We start from the raw sequence: 20,772 nt of genomic DNA, 5'->3' as shown, positions 1-20,772 counted from the left end.
GTTCTCAATTCCCTTATGGACTGGTCTTTATATACAATTTTGGATGGACTCCAAAACCATTGACATAAAAAAACCATGTGCTATAAATTTGTGTTCCACTAAGCCATTTTGGAATAGGAACCCTAGTACCTACACTGAGTTGACCATTATTGTGTGCCACTAAACCATGTGCTATAAATCGATGTGCCACTAAACCATTTTGGAATAGGAACCCTAGTACCTACACTGAGTTGACCATTATTGTGCACATATTAGACAACTTTAAAGTAAATTTGTTGAGTTATAACTTTAATATAAAAATCTAAATTCATAGCTGTTTTACAAGAAAAAAATTCATTGCTCAGTACACTTTTTTGAGGGCAAGGACTTTACAAAATTAACATACTTGAAGTAGCTTCAAAATTCACAAAATTCAAAATCCTCATTAACTGAGCGATATACCATCAACATCCCAATCGGGATCTACCAAGGTCTTTGGCTCTAGTCATTTTTGAATCTTCCCATTGTTCACCTTGAATTGTGCTCTACTAATGTTTAGGAGGCTCCAATGTCTTCTGGCACCACCTACAACTTCCACTGCACCACTAAGCAACCGAATGCATATATCGAGAGGCAAAACAACTTGTTTATCTATCTGCATTTGGACCCAACAACTATTCTTTTTCATCCACCGCTCATGATAGAAGCGTGTGTATATATATATTCATTCTTCTCCTTTAAATTTTATATATTTGTGTAATTAGTGTTTTGGCCCTAAATTAATTTGGCCCTTTGGTAGGCATTTTACCTCTATAATGCAAAAACCTCTTACGACTATAGCCCTTGAGTGACTTTACATCCTCCACTCCTTCACCTAGGACATAGCTTGAATAACATAGAAAATAACCTGCTCCTTTAGAAGGCCGAAAACCATGGCCGTATCCAAAGATACAGATGGCAACACACTTCTCTATAAGCATGACTTTATGTATATTTTAAGGTATAAATGCATACCCTGTTTACCTAGATAGGGCTTTCAGTGTAAGGAGTGGAATCTCTGTATCCCTAGAGTACTTGCTATGATATATAATAAATATATTTTTGTCGATAGAAGAGACGTAGTGTGCAAGAACGGCTGTAGAGAGATTCTCTCTACCGTGCAATATAGTGCTCATAGAGTACTACCGATCAACAAATGTGTTAAGAAACACAATGTCAATCCCAGGACTTGACCCGATTAGTGCATGAAGGCTTATCCCATGAGGGAGAGCTCACACACAAGAACCACCACTTGACGATTCAACCATTCAACACCTCAATCAATCTCTCAATCCCTTAAATCCACTACACTAATCAAGAGAACAAGCAATGCATAGCAATCTTTTAATCCCATTCAAACATTGATTAAATCTTAGCTTTCCCTAATGCTGCCAGCAAACCCATAAGCGTGCATCTACTAACCCACAAGCTTAAGCAAGCATAGAATGTAACATTCACAAACCCACAAGCTCATAGAGAGAGTCTATCCATGAATAACTCATTGCCAATGAAGTGGGCAGCAAGAGCTTGCATAAATGGAGACTACACACACACACTACAAGCATGCATACACAAGAGAAAGAAAGAAGCATTCAACTAATCATAGATTAATCTACTTCAATGATGCTAAAACAGATTAATAGAAAGAAGTGGAGCTATACTCATTAGGGCTTGATGCTCATTAGAGTACAATAGAGAGAGAGTTAGAGAGTTGCCATAGCTTGAGAGCTCAAGAGCTTCACTCAATAGCTTATGAGAACGGCCAAAAACGTACTCTTTCTTTAGCTAACATCTCTTTTATAGAGATGTCACTAACCCTAACCCTAGGCCTCTTTCACACATGGGCGGATAACCCCATAAGTGAGCCTTGCTTAATACACTTAGAACTCTCATTTAGAACCCAGATTCACCTAAAACGATTTACATTGCACTTTGGCACAAAAATATGGAAAAAATATGTGCGTCTTTATGTTCCCATGGCTAAAATCCCGCTCTCTCGCATTAATTGCTTCCGGCCTCCTTCCATAATCCGTGTCCCCGTGAGTGTTCCCGTGGAACATTCCCCCCTTTCTAAATCGCGCACGTCCTCGGGTTCGATAGAAACAAAAGCTGCAAAAAACAATGGAAGACAAGTAAAGCCTTTTATTGAAAAAAACCAGAAATGACAATCTCACACGTAAGCATGCAAGTGAAAGGATGATTAGAGTTTTAAAGAGTGCTAAAAGAAGCGAGTAAAGACTAGTCAAAGTGAGACTAAGTGGTAGATAGTGTTATGCAAAGGCAAGTGTGTTTGTACACCCCAGGTTATGACCACAGTCTCAATGTCCTACAAGTGTTTAAGTTATTCTTAAGTGGCAACCCTACTCCTAAATATAAGCCATGGTGATTGGACCTTTCTTTCTTTCTTTTTTTCTTTCTCTTTTTTGTTTTTTTTTTATTTTTTTTGGGTGTAAAGAGCAGAAGATTAAAGAGAATTATTATTTTTAGCTTGATAAAGAGGAAGGTTCCATCCCAATGAGACCCAAGCAATGGCCAAGAGACCTCCGCCAAGAGAATATAAAGGCCGCTAAGTATCTCAAGGGCGACAGACCCTTTTCTTTCTTTTTGACATAAGGAGTACCCCATGAAGATGACGGCATCGGTCTCGAGGGCCCATAATGTACCCAAGAGTCTACCAGCATCTATCAAGGCGATAGAGTCCTTGTAGGTCTTCTTCTTAATCTTTTAGACATCAGTGTACACCCCATGGAAACCAAGGCATCAGCCCCAAGGTGCTAAAACAACCCCAGGTCCTACCAAGCATTCCACATGGCCGTAGACACGTCATGTCTCAAGTCACTTCTATATATTATTTTTTAGGGCATGTGTTTCGTAAATTTTTGTTTATCATAGCACCTAGTCCATACCTAAGAGGTAGCTACCACTAGGGATAACTAATATACTTCTAGAGCTTAAGAACTTGGCATACTCCGTTGGTATATGTCTTACACCGTCTTCAAATAGAAATACCTTCTACTAAATCCTCTAAGAATCTAGAAATCACTTGCCAATAGTAACAACTAATGTAAAACTTAAACCAACCAACTGTGTGTGAACATGCAAACAATATATGCAAAAGTGAAAAGCACATAAAGAACAAAAGATTATGATTTGAATACACCTGTTGTAGTGCTTGTTGCTGTGGCGCGTTTGTCTTGATGCATTGCTGATGTGCAGATTGCTTCTCTTTGCTCTTTGTAGGCATTGCATGTCTCCCCCTTTCCTAATTTGTGTGCACGGTAGGTGGACTGTTGGAGCGTGTTTATATGCTCTTGTTTTGCTGAGATCTCTACAAAATGTCTTATTAACAAACAAGAAAAGAAAAGAATAAAATTTGTTATTGGTGCCAATCACCGAATATAGCCGAGGGAAAAAACCTAGTGGAAGAAAAGTGCCCTGGCTTGTTGATCTTATTGTGGAGTTGATGTGCTTATCCTTGCACTGGTAGTGGATCCGTGTCCACTTCTGCTAGAAAGATTGTATCAATCACTTTCATTTGGATATCCAATCTGTCTTCTTGAATGGTGACTTGCATGAGGATGTTTATGTATCTCAGCTTCATGGTTTTGTTGAGAGCAAGTACAAATCTAAAGTATGTTGAGAGTAGGTAGAAATCTAAAGTATGCAAGTTAGGGTATGAGAAAATAAATGCATACTTGGTCACTAGGGGGTATTTAGACATATTTTGGGCATTTTACTAATGAAAGTAATTAGCAACGGACCAAAGAAATAGAGGATTGAGCATATTTGGTCTCCTTTAAATAGAGGGAGGAAGACTTGTGAGGTCCCTATTCCCACCGAGCAACGGATTCGGGGTACTAGCAGCGGAAGTAGCACTTCTCGCGCGGGACAGGGGTCCCACACTCGGGGCCTCGCCCACGGATATCCGGACAAGAGACTAATCCGTCGGTTTGTCCAAAATCGAAATCGAAAAAACTTCCTTTACCCAGAAAGCACGGGCGATTCCACCAGGATAACTCTTTACTCTAACGTAGTCAAGATCATTACTGATCAAACTGATTTGACTGCACCTTTAACGGTACTTGGTCAAATCAAGGAAGAACTTACACTTGGATCATTGGGATCAACGCTTTTTTCCCCATCAAGAGGCACAGCCGTTGATTCCTATCCATAGAACAATTTCTATCCGGGATTTACTTCATCTATCGTAATAATAGAAATTAAATCTCGATTTACGGATCCATCAGTCCAGCCTAACCCCATCCGATCCCATGGGTTAGCCAACCGCCCAACCACTGTAGTGATGGGATCCAATTTGGAATTTGGTTAGGTTTTGTCCCGGGTACCAAGGAAAAGAGTTCCAAGGCCCCCTAGCCGGAAGTTCATGCAAACATAAAACTAGTCATACCACTTACACACCCAATATGAAATTGCCTTTTTCTTAGCATCAACTAGCTTTAAAACAATCCTTTAATAAAACCATTATGTCACTGATGACAATCCTCAAAGTCTCTAGTTGAATCCTTATTTCCAGTCATTCTTTCATCGGTATACTTATGGCATCATTGGCAACCAGAACGCTCACCACCTGTTCTCTCAGGGGCCTTTTCCATAGTTCCTAGCGCATAGTAACCGGCAATATATTCATATAATAGAATGGAATCTCCGTGGAAGATCAGCAAGATCAACCCACAGATCCATATAAAAGAGCCATGGACTCATCTGTTGAGGACCACCAAGGTCAATCAACCAGATCCATGCCCGGTTTCAGAAAACAACTCTTACTCCTTGTTCCAATATCTTCCACAACGCACATGTGGGTATCTTCGGCGACCCAGAGCCCGAGCACCGTATGGTCAGCACCCTCTAGGATCCTTCGCAGGTGACCTAGCGCTTCACTCATAGGCCGCTTCCTTGGTCCCTCACCCACCGTACCGGAAGCTCACCATTTAAATCGAGCCGAGGCTGGTCAAGACCTCGATCGACCTTGCTACGCAAGACGTCCTCCATTGACTCTCCGTCAGCAGTTGCAACTTTATCAGTTCAGTCTTCATGACCTTAATCCTCAAGACGGTCAAAATGCTTCTCCAGCATTCTTGACATAAAACAGTCATTTACAAACAGTCACAAATACAGTTTCTATAACGAACTCTTGTCTTTCCATATTATCCACTCTCGGACCACATTACTTATTCCACATTCCATTCAGTGTGTACTCGTTCTCATCCATTCACTCATATAGACTACATTATCTCACATACATCTTCATATTCATTATTCTACATACATATCCATGTTCGTACGTCCACATCATACATCCAATTTCACATTCATACATACGCATCTACATTCATACATCCATACCTCCATTTCCACATCCACACATCCACATTCATATTCATACATCCACATTCACATGCATACATCCATTTTCACATCCTCATTCATACATCCACATTCACATACATACATCCACATCCGTATCTACATCCATACATTCACATCCACATCAACATTCACATTCATACATATACATCTACATGTATACATACACATCCGTATCTACATCCATACATCCACATCCACATCAACATTCACATTCATACATATACATCTACATGTATACATCCACATCACATTCATACAACCATATTACATCCATTCTCGTCCTAACACATCCCATATACATCTTAACACATCCTAACTCATCTTAACACATTCTATCACATCTCATACACATCTTATCACATCTTTTTACATCTCATACACCTCTTATCACATCCTATCACTTTCCATACGCATCTTATCAAATCTTATCACATCTCATACACATCTTATCACATCTTTTTACATCTCATACACCTCTTATCACCTCTTATCACTTTCCATACGCATCTTATCAATTCTTATCACATCTCATACACCTCTTATCACATCCTATCACTTTCCATACGTATCTTATCAATTCTTATCACATCTCATACACCTCTTATCACATCCTATCACTTTCCATACGCATCTTATCAATTCTTATCACATCTCATACACCTCTTATCACCTCTTATCACATTTCATATCTTTTTTTTTAAAAAGAGAATTCTTATATTTGATATAAGATTTCTCTACACATTTATTTATACATAAATTCTATTTAAGGAGACTAACACTTTCGAATTTAAAATCAATCTTTTATGCATCTTCTTATGCATAAATTCAATTTGGTAGGAAATTACACTTTTAGAATAAAAGAATTTCTCTTATGCATCTAAGTTAAGCATAAAATCCATTTATGAGGAAAATCACACTTTTAGTATAAAAAGAATATCTTTTATGCATACTTATATGCATGAAATCTAATATGATAAAAGTAATACTCTTACAATAAAATAATCAACTTTTATGCATACCTCTATGCATGAAATTCAATTATGATAAAAGTCACACTTTTATAATAAAATAATCAACTTTTATGCATACCTCTATGCATGAAATCCAATATGATAAAAGTAACACTTTTGATATAAAAGTTTTCCTTTATGCATACTTCTATGCATGAAAATTAAAAATGATAAAAGTAACACTTTTGATATAAAAATTTTCCTTTATGCATACTTCTATGCATGAAAATTAAAAATGATAAAAGTAACACTTTTGATATAAAAATTTTCCTTTATGCATACTTCTATGCATGAAAATTAAAAATGATAAAAGTAACACTTTTGATATAAAAAATTTTCCTTTAAGCATACTTCTATGCATGATAAAAATAACACTTTTGATATAAAAATTTATCCATTATGCATACTTCTATGTATGAAATAAAAATGGTAAAAATAACACTTTTGATATAAAAATTTATCCATTATGCATACTTCTATGCATGAAATAAAAATGGTAAAAATAACACTTTTGATATAAAAATTTATCCATTATGCATACTTCTATGCATGAAATAAAAATGGTAAAAATAACACTTTTGATATAAAAATTTAACCATTATGCATACTTCTATGCATGAAATAAAAATGGTAAAAATAACACTTTTGATATAAAAATTTATCCATTATGCATACTTTTATGCATGAAATAAAAATGGTAAAAATAACACTTTTGATATAAAAACTTATCCTTTATGCATGATATTAAAATTCAATTTCTCCATGATTGTAATGAAATTCTTTCAATTAATCTAGGATGATAACTCCTAGAATATGGTAGGAAGTCCTCTTTTTATGCTTTGAATGAGATTATTTTATGCATAATTTTTATAAAAATTTTACCATAGCTCCGCTGTTATGACTGATAAATCTCAATTTTTCTAAGGGATAAAGCTTATCATTAAGGAAATAAAAATGATCTCTAATTGGCTCATTAATCCATAATGGATTGAATCATCAATATACATAAACTAAAAGCATAGAAAAAAGCCATTAATTTGGCCTCAAGCATAGCTTAATCTTGGGTTAAGGAAAAGCTTTATGAAAAGCTTGATTTGGATTGAGAATGGGTCATGAGTATGACCATTTCTTGAGTGAGAGAGAGAAATTACATAAAAATTATTAGAATTTAAACATAAATGAAAATTAACTTCAATAGCATTTATTAAATTATGTAACTCTTCACTACTAATCACCAATTAACTTCAATAGCATTTAAAAAACCATACCAATTAAGCTTCTCAAGCTTGAGAGGGGTTGAGAAGAGAGAACCATTGAGAAATTATAGAAAGATCAATATTCACTAATTACCTTACAACTTGCTTGATTCTTTGTTCACGGTAGAGGCCCCCAACCAATCAATTGGTTAAGTATGTTGATGGAGCCACTAATGGGGATTGAAGAAAGAGGGAAGCTCCAAAAACTAGTGAATTATTAAATGAATTCACAGTTCTTGGCTTAGGTGGAGTAGAGTAACGATGCATAAACACTATCTATTTTTCAACAAGGGGGAGGCTTCTATTTATAGGAAAAATTGAGCTCCTAACCAAACAAACTGATTCTAGAATTTTCTAAATCAGTTTGGTCAATATTTGACCATTTTTAGGTCAGTTAAGCTAACTTTTTGGAACTAGACTTGAATGAGGAGAGAGGAGAGATGAAATATCTCAATTTTTATGAGTTTAAAACTCATTCAAGCATGTGAAATATGCACCTCCTTTAAAGAACTCCCCTTCCTTACATATGTGTCATAATGGAATCATTTTAATATTGCTCATAGTTTTTTTACTAATAAACCTTGTACATTTTCAACTCCTCATCTTATGTGAAATATGCACCTCCTTTAAAGAATTCCCCTTCCTTACATATGTGTCATAATGGAATCATTTTAATATTGCTCATAGTTTTTTACTAATAAACCTTGTACATTTTCAACTCTTCATCTTATGTGAAATATGCACCTCCTTTAAAGAATTCCCCTTCCTTACATATGTGTCATAATGGAATCATTTTAATATTGCTCATAGTTTTTTACTAATAAACCTTGTACATTTTCAACTCTTCATCTTATGTGAGCATTTACTCATTTTTGGATACCCAAAATATCTCATATTTTTAATATTGCTCATAGTTTTTTACTAATAAACCTTGTACATTTTCAACTCTTCACCTTATGTGAGCATTTACTCATTTTTGGGTATCTTCTTTTTTACAAATTTGGATTTATCTCTTCCCTACACATGGATTGATGCTATTGGCCCATAGGAACCTTAATTGGACCATAGTCTAAAGATTTCTGAAAATCTAGACCCTTAGACTAAGGTTCTTTATACCTATTTCCAATTAATTCCAATTGCACATTGGAAAATTCTTTTTGAATTTCTGTTTCAGGGGAACTCATCTGAATTATAAGAGATATTTTTCTATCCAAAAATATTCAAAATCTGAATATTCTCTCTCTAGAATAATTTTTCTCTCTCTAGGCTAAAATAGTTAGCAACAACAGGGTCTTTATATTTCTGAAGAGGGTTGATTACAGGGAAAGATACTAGACATCAAAAAGGGGTTGGGGGAGGAATCTTACATTCTACCCCACTTAAAAAACGCGAGATGTCCTCATCTCGCAACTTGTGATAATTTCGCAAGATTCACGAATATGAGACTTAGAGAAAAATTTTAATCAAGATTAACCACCAAGATAAGTCTTAAAGAGAGCAAGATTCAAAATACGAACAAGATTTAAACTTTATTCATTCTCGGAACTTATACAGTAAAGATAGAGGAACTCTTTACACTTCCATAAGCCCGTCCATCATATGGTCACAAAAGCAGTCCTCACAAGCTGCGCAAGTATAAGGTAACTCATCTATGGGAATGATTCTGTGGGTTATTGCTGCGCCTATCTCAGTGGTATGAGGTGTTCTAACAAAAGGACCTCTGAGAGGCAAGCCAAAAACGGGGTAAAGACATATCTTCTCATGAGGAAGAAAACACGCCAGTAAGAAGACCCGCTCAGAAAACCCAGGATGCCTTGATCTCATGACGCAGTAGTATCGGGGACCCAAACCCAAAGCTTCAATAACCATGGCCAAGCGGACATTGTTACGAAAGTGCTGCTGACCCCAGGGTGTTACCCTAGTTATGTCTTGATAGGTCCGCCATTTTGTCTGTGCTACAGAAGTTCCCAAGTGAGGGAAAAGTGAGTGCTCATACTGCTCTATAAAATCCTTCTTCACAGACTCCCTTGCGTCTTGAAGGTGAGAAATCATCATGGATAAAACTAATTCTTGTTGCCAAGCCATGAAGGAGATTAAGAAAGAAAGAAGATCGATGGAAGTAAGATTACTGTGAACGACAAGTAAAAGTTACGACTTATATAAAGGAAGGAGCTAGCGTAACTTAGAAGCCAAAGGTAACTTGCCACTGAAGTTTTACCGTCTTTCCATGATTTGGGTTTGGCACATTTTTCTATAGAAGGTATTCAGAACTTTGAGATGAGGAGATAAAAGAAGTTCGTAAGCTAAATCACCTACTTTCTTTGGTCCAGAATATCTGGGAGATAACTTCTTATACTTCCCAAGAGATAAAGAACTTCTTTTGGGCCGTACTCGAGACTAAAACCTTGATATCCAAAACATTGATTCTCACTTTTGAACTCATTGTTCTGAATCCTTAAAACAGGTGGGACTCTTGAGAAGTATTCAGGAAAAAGGTTCTTCCTTTTTTAGACAGAATCTTTCTTTTATTTTAGAGAGAGAATAATTATAAGATCAGAAAGGGAGATTCTTACTCCTGTATACCTCTAAGGCTGGGGGAGGAATCTTATATTCTACCCCACTTAAAAGGTGCAAGATGTCCTCATCTCGCAAGTAGAGGACAACTTTTTTGCTTAAGATCCAATTTATTCTGGGGTTCCTTATATTCCGGTCAACCCAACAGAATATGGGGATAAATATCCCTTATATAGAATTCATCATTAAATAACAATTCATTCAAATCATATCATTCATATCTTTAACACGATAATGGTCCATTAGACCAAAAATTTCCTTCTGAACATTCCTCCACGGAATTTAAGTTAAGCAAGTTCTCAATTTGTCATCCCTTAACTTGATCTACCGTCTCAAGTATTAGCACTAGCTATTTGACAACATAATCCACTAGTCCCATAGTGATTTGTTGAATCATTTTCATCATTTATCATTACAGGGACTCGTCCCAATCATCCACATTGTGGTTTCGCTCAGCTTATTACATTTCAACCCATTTTCAAGGATCATCATTTTTCAATCGGAATCCAAATCAATTCATCAGTTCCCAAACAGAATTAAAAATCATATCAACCACATTCAAAATCATCATCTGGATAGCATTAACGCTTATAATTTCAAGTCTTAGATTTACTCGTATATACTGTCGGTAAAGAGCTGCAGTTATACCCTCGGTATATACGGATAGTCATGATACTCGAAACTATAAGGTAAATACCATCATGTCTAGGTCTCAAGCAAGTCAGGGTTCCATACAATTGCGGTACTTCCAATTGAAGACCCAATTACTAATTTACGAATTCCAATTTGAATTAACAATTTGTATGAAATATATCAAACAATTACAACCTTTTTGTGCGTCTTGATAAACTTTTGACATAATTTGCTCCTCAGTTGATCTTATTGGAGATCTATGACTTAAGTCTGATAAATAGATTTTTCTTTATCAGCAGATCGTCCGCCGTAAACAATCATTTATACAACAGAAAATTTTTCTCCAGAAAGCATTTTTTTATTTATATAAAAGTTGCATTATGTACATAGAGCAGTTCGGTTCCAGAACTCAAAATCTCCTCGGGAAACGCCTATGACAACGGTATTGGGCCATAGCCATGCCCTGATACAAACGTCCACTTACTGACAAGGGAGCTATTATATTCCATTTAGGAATAAAACAACTAAGAACTCTGTAGACTTGGCATGCAAGCCTGAAATTTCGAGGCGTTGAATGATATAAAATGACGCCACGTACGATTTTCAGCTTTAACAAAATCATAGCCAATGAGAGGTTCTCCCACAGCATTAAACGGTGGTCGCAAGAGGCGTGGACATATTGCCCTGCAAACCACTTATGCTGAATTCTCTCCGCTGGGTTAGGAAAATATAAATCCTCGAAATGGCGTGCGAGTCTTCTTCGGCTTATTCGAGTTGAAGCGGAAGAGATGAGATGCTCGAAGGCAAATGCAATCATATTTTGAGACTGGGTGAGGTCGGGAATACCAGATAAATGGGGAACTTCCATCTATAAAAATAAATTTTCTTTTTGATTAAAATTTCTTCATTAAAGAAGCTTACGGAATGAAAATACATTATGAAAATGCTGTTTCTGAATTCTTTTTACAATTTCAAATAAGAATTTAATTATCTTTATTAGCTTTCAATTTCGCTCTGATACCAACTGTGAGGTCCCTGTTCCCACCGAGCAACGGATTCGGGGTACTAGCAGCGGAAGTAGCACTTCTCGCGCGGGACAGGGGTCCCACACTCGGGGCCTCGCCACGGATATCCGGACAAGAGACTAATCCGTCAGTTTGTCCAAAACCGAAATCGAAAAAACTTCCTTTACCCAGAAAGCACGGGCGATTCCACCAGGATAACTCTTTACTCTAACGTAGTCAAGATCATTACTGATCAAACTGATTTGACTGCACCTTTAACGGTACTTGGTCAAATCAAGGAAGAACTTGCACTTGGATCATTGGGATCAACGCTTTTTTCCCCATCAAGAGGCACAGCTGTTGATTCCTATCCATAGAACAATTTCTATCCGGGATTTACTTCATCTATCGTAATAATAGAAATTAAATCTCGATTTACGGATCCATCAGTCCAGCCTAACCCCATCCGATCCCATGGGTTAGCCAACCGCCCAACCACTGTAGTGATGGGATCCAATTTGGAATTTGGTTAGGTTTTGTCCCGGGTACCAAGGAAAAGAGTTCCAAGGCCCCCTAGCCGGAAGTTCATGCAAACATAAAACTAGTCATACCACTTACACACCCAATATGAAATTGCCTTTTTCTTAGCATCAACTAGCTTTAAAACAATCCTTTAATAAAACCATTATGTCACTGATGACAATCCTCAAAGTCTCTAGTTGAATCCTTATTTCTAGTCATTCTTTCATCGGTATACTTATGGCATCATTGGCAACCAGAACGCTCACCACCTGTTCTCTCAGGGGCCTTTTCCATAGTTCCTAGCTCATAGTAACCGGCAATATATTCATATAATAGAATGGAATCTCCGTGGAAGATCAGCAAGATCAACCCACAGATCCATATAAAAGAGCCATGGACTCATCTGTTGAGGACCACCAAGGTCAATCAACCAGATCCATGCCCGGTTTCAGAAAACAACTCTTACTCCTTGTTCCAATATCTTCCACGACGCACGTGTGGGTATCTTCGGCGACCCAGAGCCCGAGCACCGTATGGTCAGCACCCTCTAGGATCCTTCGCAGGTGACCTAGCGCTTCACTCATAGGCCGCTTCCTTGGTCCCTCACCCACCGTACTGGAAGCTCACCATTTAAATCGAGCCGAGGCTGGTCAAGACCTCGATCGACCTTGCTACGTGAGATGTCCTCCATTGACTCTCCGTCAGCAGTTGCAACTTTATCAGTTCAGTCTTCATGACCTTAATCCTCAAGATGGTCAAAATGCTTCTCCAGCATTCTTGACATAAAACAGTCATTTACAAACAGTCACAAATACAGTTTCTATAACGAACTCTTGTCTTTCCATATTATCCACTCTCGGACCACATTACTTATTCCACATTCCATTCAGTGTGTACTCGTTCTCATCCATTCACTCATATAGACTACATTATCTCACATACATCTTCATATTCATTATTCTACATACATATCCATGTTCGTACGTCCACATCATACATCCAATTTCACATTCATACATACGCATCTACATTCATACATCCATACCTCCATTTCCACATCCACACATCCACATTCATATTCATACATCCACATTCACATGCATACATCCATTTTCACATCCTCATTCATACATCCACATTCACATACATACATCCACATCCGTATCTACATCCATACATTCACATCCACATCAACATTCACATTCATACATATACATCTACATGTATACATACACATCCGTATCTACATCCATACATCCACATCCACATCAACATTCACATTCATACATATACATCTACATGTATACATCCACATCACATTCATACAACCATATTACATCCATTCTCGTCCTAACACATCCCATATACATCTTAACACATCCTAACTCATCTTAACACATTCTATCACATCTCATACACATCTATCACATCTTTTTACATCTCATACACCTCTTATCACATCCTATCACTTTCCATACGCATCTTATCAAATCTTATCACATCTCATACACATCTTATCACATCTTTTTACATCTCATACACCTCTTATCACCTCTTATCACTTTCCATACGCATCTTATCAATTCTTATCACATCTCATACACCTCTTATCACATCCTATCACTTTCCATACGTATCTTATCAATTCTTATCACATCTCATACACCTCTTATCACATCCTATCACTTTCCATACGCATCTTATCAATTCTTTTGATATAAGATTTCTCTACACATTTATTTATACATAAATTCTATTTAAGGAGACTAACACTTTCGAATTTAAAATCAATCTTTTATGCATCTTCTTATGCATAAATTCAATTTGGTAGGAAATTACACTTTTAGAATAAAAGAATTTCTCTTATGCATCTAAGTTAAGCATAAAATCCATTTATGAGGAAAATCACACTTTTAGTATAAAAAGAATATCTTTTATGCATACTTATATGCATGAAATCTAATATGATAAAAGTAATACTCTTACAATAAAATAATCAACTTTTATGCATACCTCTATGCATGAAATTCAATTATGATAAAAGTCACACTTTTATAATAAAATAATCAACTTTTATGCATACCTCTATGCATGAAATCCAATATGATAAAAGTAACACTTTTGATATAAAAGTTTTCCTTTATGCATACTTCTATGCATGAAAATTAAAAATGATAAAAGTAACACTTTTGATATAAAAATTTTCCTTTATGCATACTTCTATGCATGAAAATTAAAAATGATAAAAGTAACACTTTTGATATAAAAATTTTCCTTTATGCATACTTCTATGCATGAAAATTAAAAATGATAAAAGTAACACTTTTGATATAAAAAATTTTCCTTTAAGCATACTTCTATGCATGATAAAAATAACACTTTTGATATAAAAATTTATCCATTATGCATACTTCTATGCATGAAATAAAAATGGTAAAAATAACACTTTTGATATAAAAATTTATCCATTATGCATACTTCTATGCATGAAATAAAAATGGTAAAAATAACACTTTTGATATAAAAATTTATCCATTATGCATACTTCTATGCATGAAATAAAAATGGTAAAAATAACACTTTTGATATAAAAATTTAACCATTATGCATACTTCTATGCATGAAATAAAAATGGTAAAAATAACACTTTTGATATAAAAATTTATCCATTATGCATACTTTTATGCATGAAATAAAAATGGTAAAAATAACACTTTTGATATAAAAACTTATCCTTTATGCATGATATTAAAATTCAATTTCTCCATGATTGTAATGAAATTCTTTCAATTAATCTAGGATGATAATTCCTAGAATATGGTAGGAAGTCCTCTTTTTATGCTTTGAATGAGATTATTTTATGCATAATTTTTTTAAAAAATTTGCCATAGCTCCGCTGCTATGACTGATAAATCTCAATTTTTCTAAGGGATAAAGCTTATCATTAAGGAAATAAAAATGATCTCTAATTGGCTCATTAATCCATAATGGATTGAATCATCAATATACATAAACTAAAAGCATAGAAAAAAGCCATTAATTTGGCCTCAAGCATAGCTTAATCTTGGGTTAAGGAAAAGCTTTATGAAAAGCTTGATTTGGATTGAGAATGGGTCATGAGTATGACCATTTCTTGAGTGAGAGAGAGAAATTACATAAAAATTATTAGAATTTAAATATAAATAAAAATTAACTTCAATAGCATTTATTAAATTATGTAACTCTTCACTACTAATCACCAATTAACTTCAATAGCATTTAAAAAACCATACCAATTAAGCTTCTCAAGCTTGAGAGGGGTTGAGAAGAGAGAACCATTGAGAAATTATAGAAAGATCAATATTCACTAATTACCTTACAACTTGCTTGATTCTTTGTTCACGGTAGAGGCCCCCAACCAATCCATTGGTTAAATATGTTGATGGAGCCACTAATGGGGATTGAAGAAAGAGGGAAGCTCCAAAAACTAGTGAATTATTAAATGAATTCACAGTTCTTGGCTTAGGTGGAGTAGAGTAACGATGCATAAACACTATCTATTTTTCAACAAGGGGGAGGCTTCTATTTATAGGAAAAATTGAGCTCCTAACCAAACAAACTGATTCTAGAATTTTCTAAATCAGTTTGGTCAATATTTGACCATTTTTAGGTCAGTTAAGCTAACTTTTTGGAACTAGACTTGAATGAGGAGAGAGGAGAGATGAAATATCTCAATTTTTATGAGTTTAAAACTCATTCAAGCATGTGAAATATGCACCTCCTTTAAAGAACTCCCCTTCCTTACATATGTGTCATAATGGAATCATTTTAATATTGCTCATAGTTTTTTTACTAATAAACCTTGTACATTTTCAACTCTTCATCTTATGTGAAATATGCACCTCCTTTAAAGAATTCCCCTTCCTTACATATGTGTCATAATGGAATCATTTTAATATTGCTCATAGTTTTTTACTAATAAACCTTGTACATTTTCAACTCTTCATCTTATGTGAAATATGCACCTCCTTTAAAGAATTCCCCTTCCTTACATATGTGTCATAATGGAATCATTTTAATATTGCTCATAGTTTTTTACTAATAAACCTTGTACATTTTCAATTCTTCATCTTATGTGAGCATTTACTCATTTTTGGATACCCAAAATATCTCATATTTTTAATATTGCTCATAGTTTTTTACTAATAAACCTTGTACATTTTCAACTCTTCACCTTATGTGAGCATTTACTCATTTTTGGGTATCTTCTTTTTTACAAATTTGGATTTATCTCTTCCCTACACATGGATTGATGCTATTGGCCCATAGGAACCTTAATTGGACCATAGTCTAAAGATTTCTGAAAATCTAGACCCTTAGACTAAGGTTCTTTATACCTATTTCCAATTAATTCCAATTGCACATTGGAAAATTCTTTTTGAATTTCTGTTTCAGGGAAACTCATCTGAATTATAAGAGATATTTTTTTTATCCAAAAATATTCAAAATCTGAATATTCTCTCTCTAGAATAATTTTTCTCTCTCTAGGCTAAAATAGTTAGCAACAGGGTCTTTATATTTCTGAAGAGGGTTGATTACAGGGAAAGATACTAGACATCAAAAAGGGGTTGGGGGAGGAATCTTACAAGACTAGGCTATAGGGAGGGGGACTAGGCTTTCAGTACTAATAATTACACTTGTCCCTTGAAAAAATTAGGGGGTTTAGGGTAGGTATGCTCCCACCATTTTCGTGGCTTGAAAAATCCTTAAAATTTTAAAATTTTCGAGATCCCCCTAAAAACCAATCTCAAATTTCATTGTAATCAAAAATTTCATTTTCAAGTCTGCTTTCCCTCTGGAACGTCTAAATTAAACTCTTCCTCCCTTTCTCTTCCATCTCTATCTCATTTGCCCAACCCCAATGAAACCATCAAAGCCTGAAACCCGAAACTTTCTCCTCCATCTTAATCTCTCTCCCTTCTCGGAGCTCCATCTCTTTCATCTTCAAGGCTCCCGTAAAACCCTAGTCTGTACATCTCTTTCCTTTTTACTCTAAACATAACCTTTCTACTCTAGCTTCCAAGAAGATACGGCCGCACCAACAAGACCAAAAGATGAGATTGAGGAGATATCCTTGCACAACAAGAAGGACATAATGGTGCATGGGTGGGAGAGTCATTTCGTAAGAGCGCTTGGGTTTATCTACAGCTTGATTACAGCCTGCTGTAATCAGGCCTCACCGAGTTCGACGGTGAAATGTACTGGAGCACCACGAGAAAGGTCATTTACAATGCTTCAAGAAGGCAAGCAATGGAAAACTAGTGGCCACAGTACAACATGTTTACACAGCACGAGATATCCATCTTCACCCACAAACTCGATTTCCATACAATTATAAGTATCGTAGGTAGAAAGGGGTACATGAGATTTTTTGATAGAGTTGTTTCAATCTAAGTCAACTTATTTCTTATTTACAAATATTTTTCCTTCAAACATGGTAGAGGAGGAGCTAGTGGAAAGCCTTACCAGAACATTTCAAGCATTGCATGCAGACATTGGTCAAGCAATGTTTTCTTGTAAAACAAGTGCAAAACTTCTTGTCTTCTTTTACCAGCACTCCTATTTGGTGCCAAAGCAGGACGGTGGGTTTGGTAAGCTATAGATAATCACATCTCCACCCATATCTTCTATAGAATGGCCAATTCCAGATGCTTGGACTATAATGTCATGAAATCAAAGATGCTTTGTGATATACACAAGGGTCTTTGAAGTTTGCAAATCCCTCTCGATCTGTGAGTCTTAGTTAGGTATGCCCAATACATCTTTTTGCCAAGATGTTCAATCAATTTTGTTCCTCACAAACACCTACCATGTTTGTGTGCAAGAAGGTATTAGGCGATGACATGGTAGCCTTGCTTGGAGACCAATGGAGTACTATTGAAGGGATACATAAGGATGACACATTCAAGTGCAATATAGTAGAATCTAGTGTCTCATTTTCCTATGGCAAAGCTCGTTCCACACTACACATACGCTTCTATTATGAGCGGTGGATGAAAAAGAATAGTTGTTGGGTCCCAATGCAGGCAGATGTACAAGTTGTTTTGCCTCTTGATATATGCATTCGGTTGCTGAGTGGTGCAGTGGAAGTTGTAGGTGCAAGTATACATTGGAGCCTCCAAAATATTGGAGAGCACCTCAATATCATGGGAGGTGAGGATATTAGCAGAGCACAATTCAAGGTAAACACTAGAAAGAGTCGAAAACGACTAGAGCCAAAGACCTTGGTAGATCCCGATTGGGATGTTGATGGTATATCGCTCAATTAATGGGGATTTTGAATTTTGTGAATTTTGAACCTACTTCAAGTATGTTAATTTTGTAAAGTCCTTGCCCTCAAAAAAGTGTACTGAGCAATGAATTTGTGTCTTGTAACGGCTATGAATTTAGATTTTTATATTAAATCTGTAACTCAACAAATTTACTCTAAAGCTATCCTGTATGTGTACAATAATGGTCACCTCAGTGTAGGTACTAGGGTTCCTATTCCAAAATGGTTTAGTGGCACACAGATTTACAGCACAGGGTTTTTTTTTATCCATCCAAAACTATATATGAAGACCAGTCCATAAGGGATATGAGAACATAATATCTTACAACTTATAAGCTCTATACAAAAGCCGCCCATGGATGCAAATTCTTCTAATGAGAGGACCGTTCCTAGCAAGGTTACTAGGCCAGCTATTTTAGCTGTTTCTTCTGATGATGACTCCTATTCCTTTGTTGGGGATACAGATGACCAATCTTTCCAGATATCTGAAAGCTTCAAAAAAGACCTTGAAGATGTAGACAAACTGATAGATGAAGCCAAGGAGGTGTATCAAAGACTTCTTCAGATGAACAACCGAGAGAAGAAGACGGAAGAAAAATCTATCTGTAGAATTAGAAAGATCTTAAATCAATGGACTTAGGCCCAATAGAAGTCATTGTAAGACTTGTACTAAACTATTGTATCTTAGCAATGACTAATATGATGAAAAATTTCTACATGGACATGTTTCTACTCTACAAAGTACTCATAACGATTTTGAAGCAAACGTCTTTAAAACTCAGTTTTAACCAAAGATAGGTTATGAGAATAAAAACTCTCAACAATCTCTTTTATTATGGCAAAGCAAAATACTCACAAAATACAAATATGAGTAGGGCTCAATAAAAATATAGAATGTTTATATAAATATGAGCCAAGCTTAATAAAAATATAGAATCTTTACAACGTTGTCTCTGGACATACAAAATGCCTCTAAGCGGTTGCGGACTCTGTAGCCTCAGCCTTGGCCTTCTCCTGTAACTCAACCTTGGCCTCCTCCTTTGACTCAGCCTTCGGCACCTTGGCCTCCTCCTTTGTTTCCTTTGTTGGCCTTGCCCTTGCTTGCCTGCCAAATGGAAGCTTCCTCTTTGCCTTGCCCTTGCTTCTCTTCTCAGGGACTCCTTGTTTAAAGCTGAAATGCTTACTAGGGGAATTAAACGACATCTTTTTTCTCTTCTTTGATGCACTAGTGCCTGGTGGAAGTGGCGAGTCAGGGTCATCAAGCGTAATTGCATTATTGAGGATAATGTTTATTACCTTTTCCTGCACACTCCACAGCCAGAACTCGTCTAAGAGAACATACTACACAACAACATAAAAGTCAATTAGAATAATGCGGGATCTCTCATGAAATGAACATAGAGAAATTATACAACCTTTGGGATGCAACGAAGTTGGAGGAGGATGAGAACCATAAGGTAAATTACTGCTTCTGTTGTCTTAATTAATTATTTCTTTAGTTTGTCTGGTTTAATTCTTATTGCTTTAGTCTGTTTGAATTATTTCTTACTTTAGTTTGTTCCCTCCTAGTTCTTTGTCAATGCAAATAGATCTTGATGACGTTGATGGATTTCTTGGACGAGGTGGTGCTGGTCATACAAGAGTTGGGTAAGATGATGCTCTTGCACACTATGTCTCCTCTATCAACATAAATATATTTATATATATCATAGCAAGTACGCCAAGGGTGTAGAGATTCCACTCCTTACACTGAAAGCCCTATCTAGGTATACAGGGTATGCATTTATACCTTATAATATACATAAAGTCATGCTTATAGAAAAGTGTGCTACCATCCGTATCTTTGGATACGGCCGTGGTTTCTGGCCTTTTGGAGCAGGTTATTTTCTATGTTATTCATGCTATGTCCTAGGTGCAGGAGTGGAGGATATAAAGTCACTCAAGGGCTATAGTCGTAAGAGGTTTTTGCATTATAGAGGAAAAATGCCTACCAAAGAGGGAGATCAAGAAGAGAGACTCAAGAGCAATTAGCTCTTTTCATTGTAAATATTTTCACT

This window comes from Cibotium barometz, chromosome 57 (genome assembly GCF_041138505.1).
Source record: "Cibotium barometz isolate CiBa-2024 chromosome 57, ASM4113850v1, whole genome shotgun sequence".
NCBI lineage: Eukaryota > Viridiplantae > Streptophyta > Polypodiopsida > Cyatheales > Cibotiaceae > Cibotium > Cibotium barometz.
The sequence above is the reverse complement of the archived record's forward strand: the minus strand, read 5'-3'. Positions refer to the sequence as shown.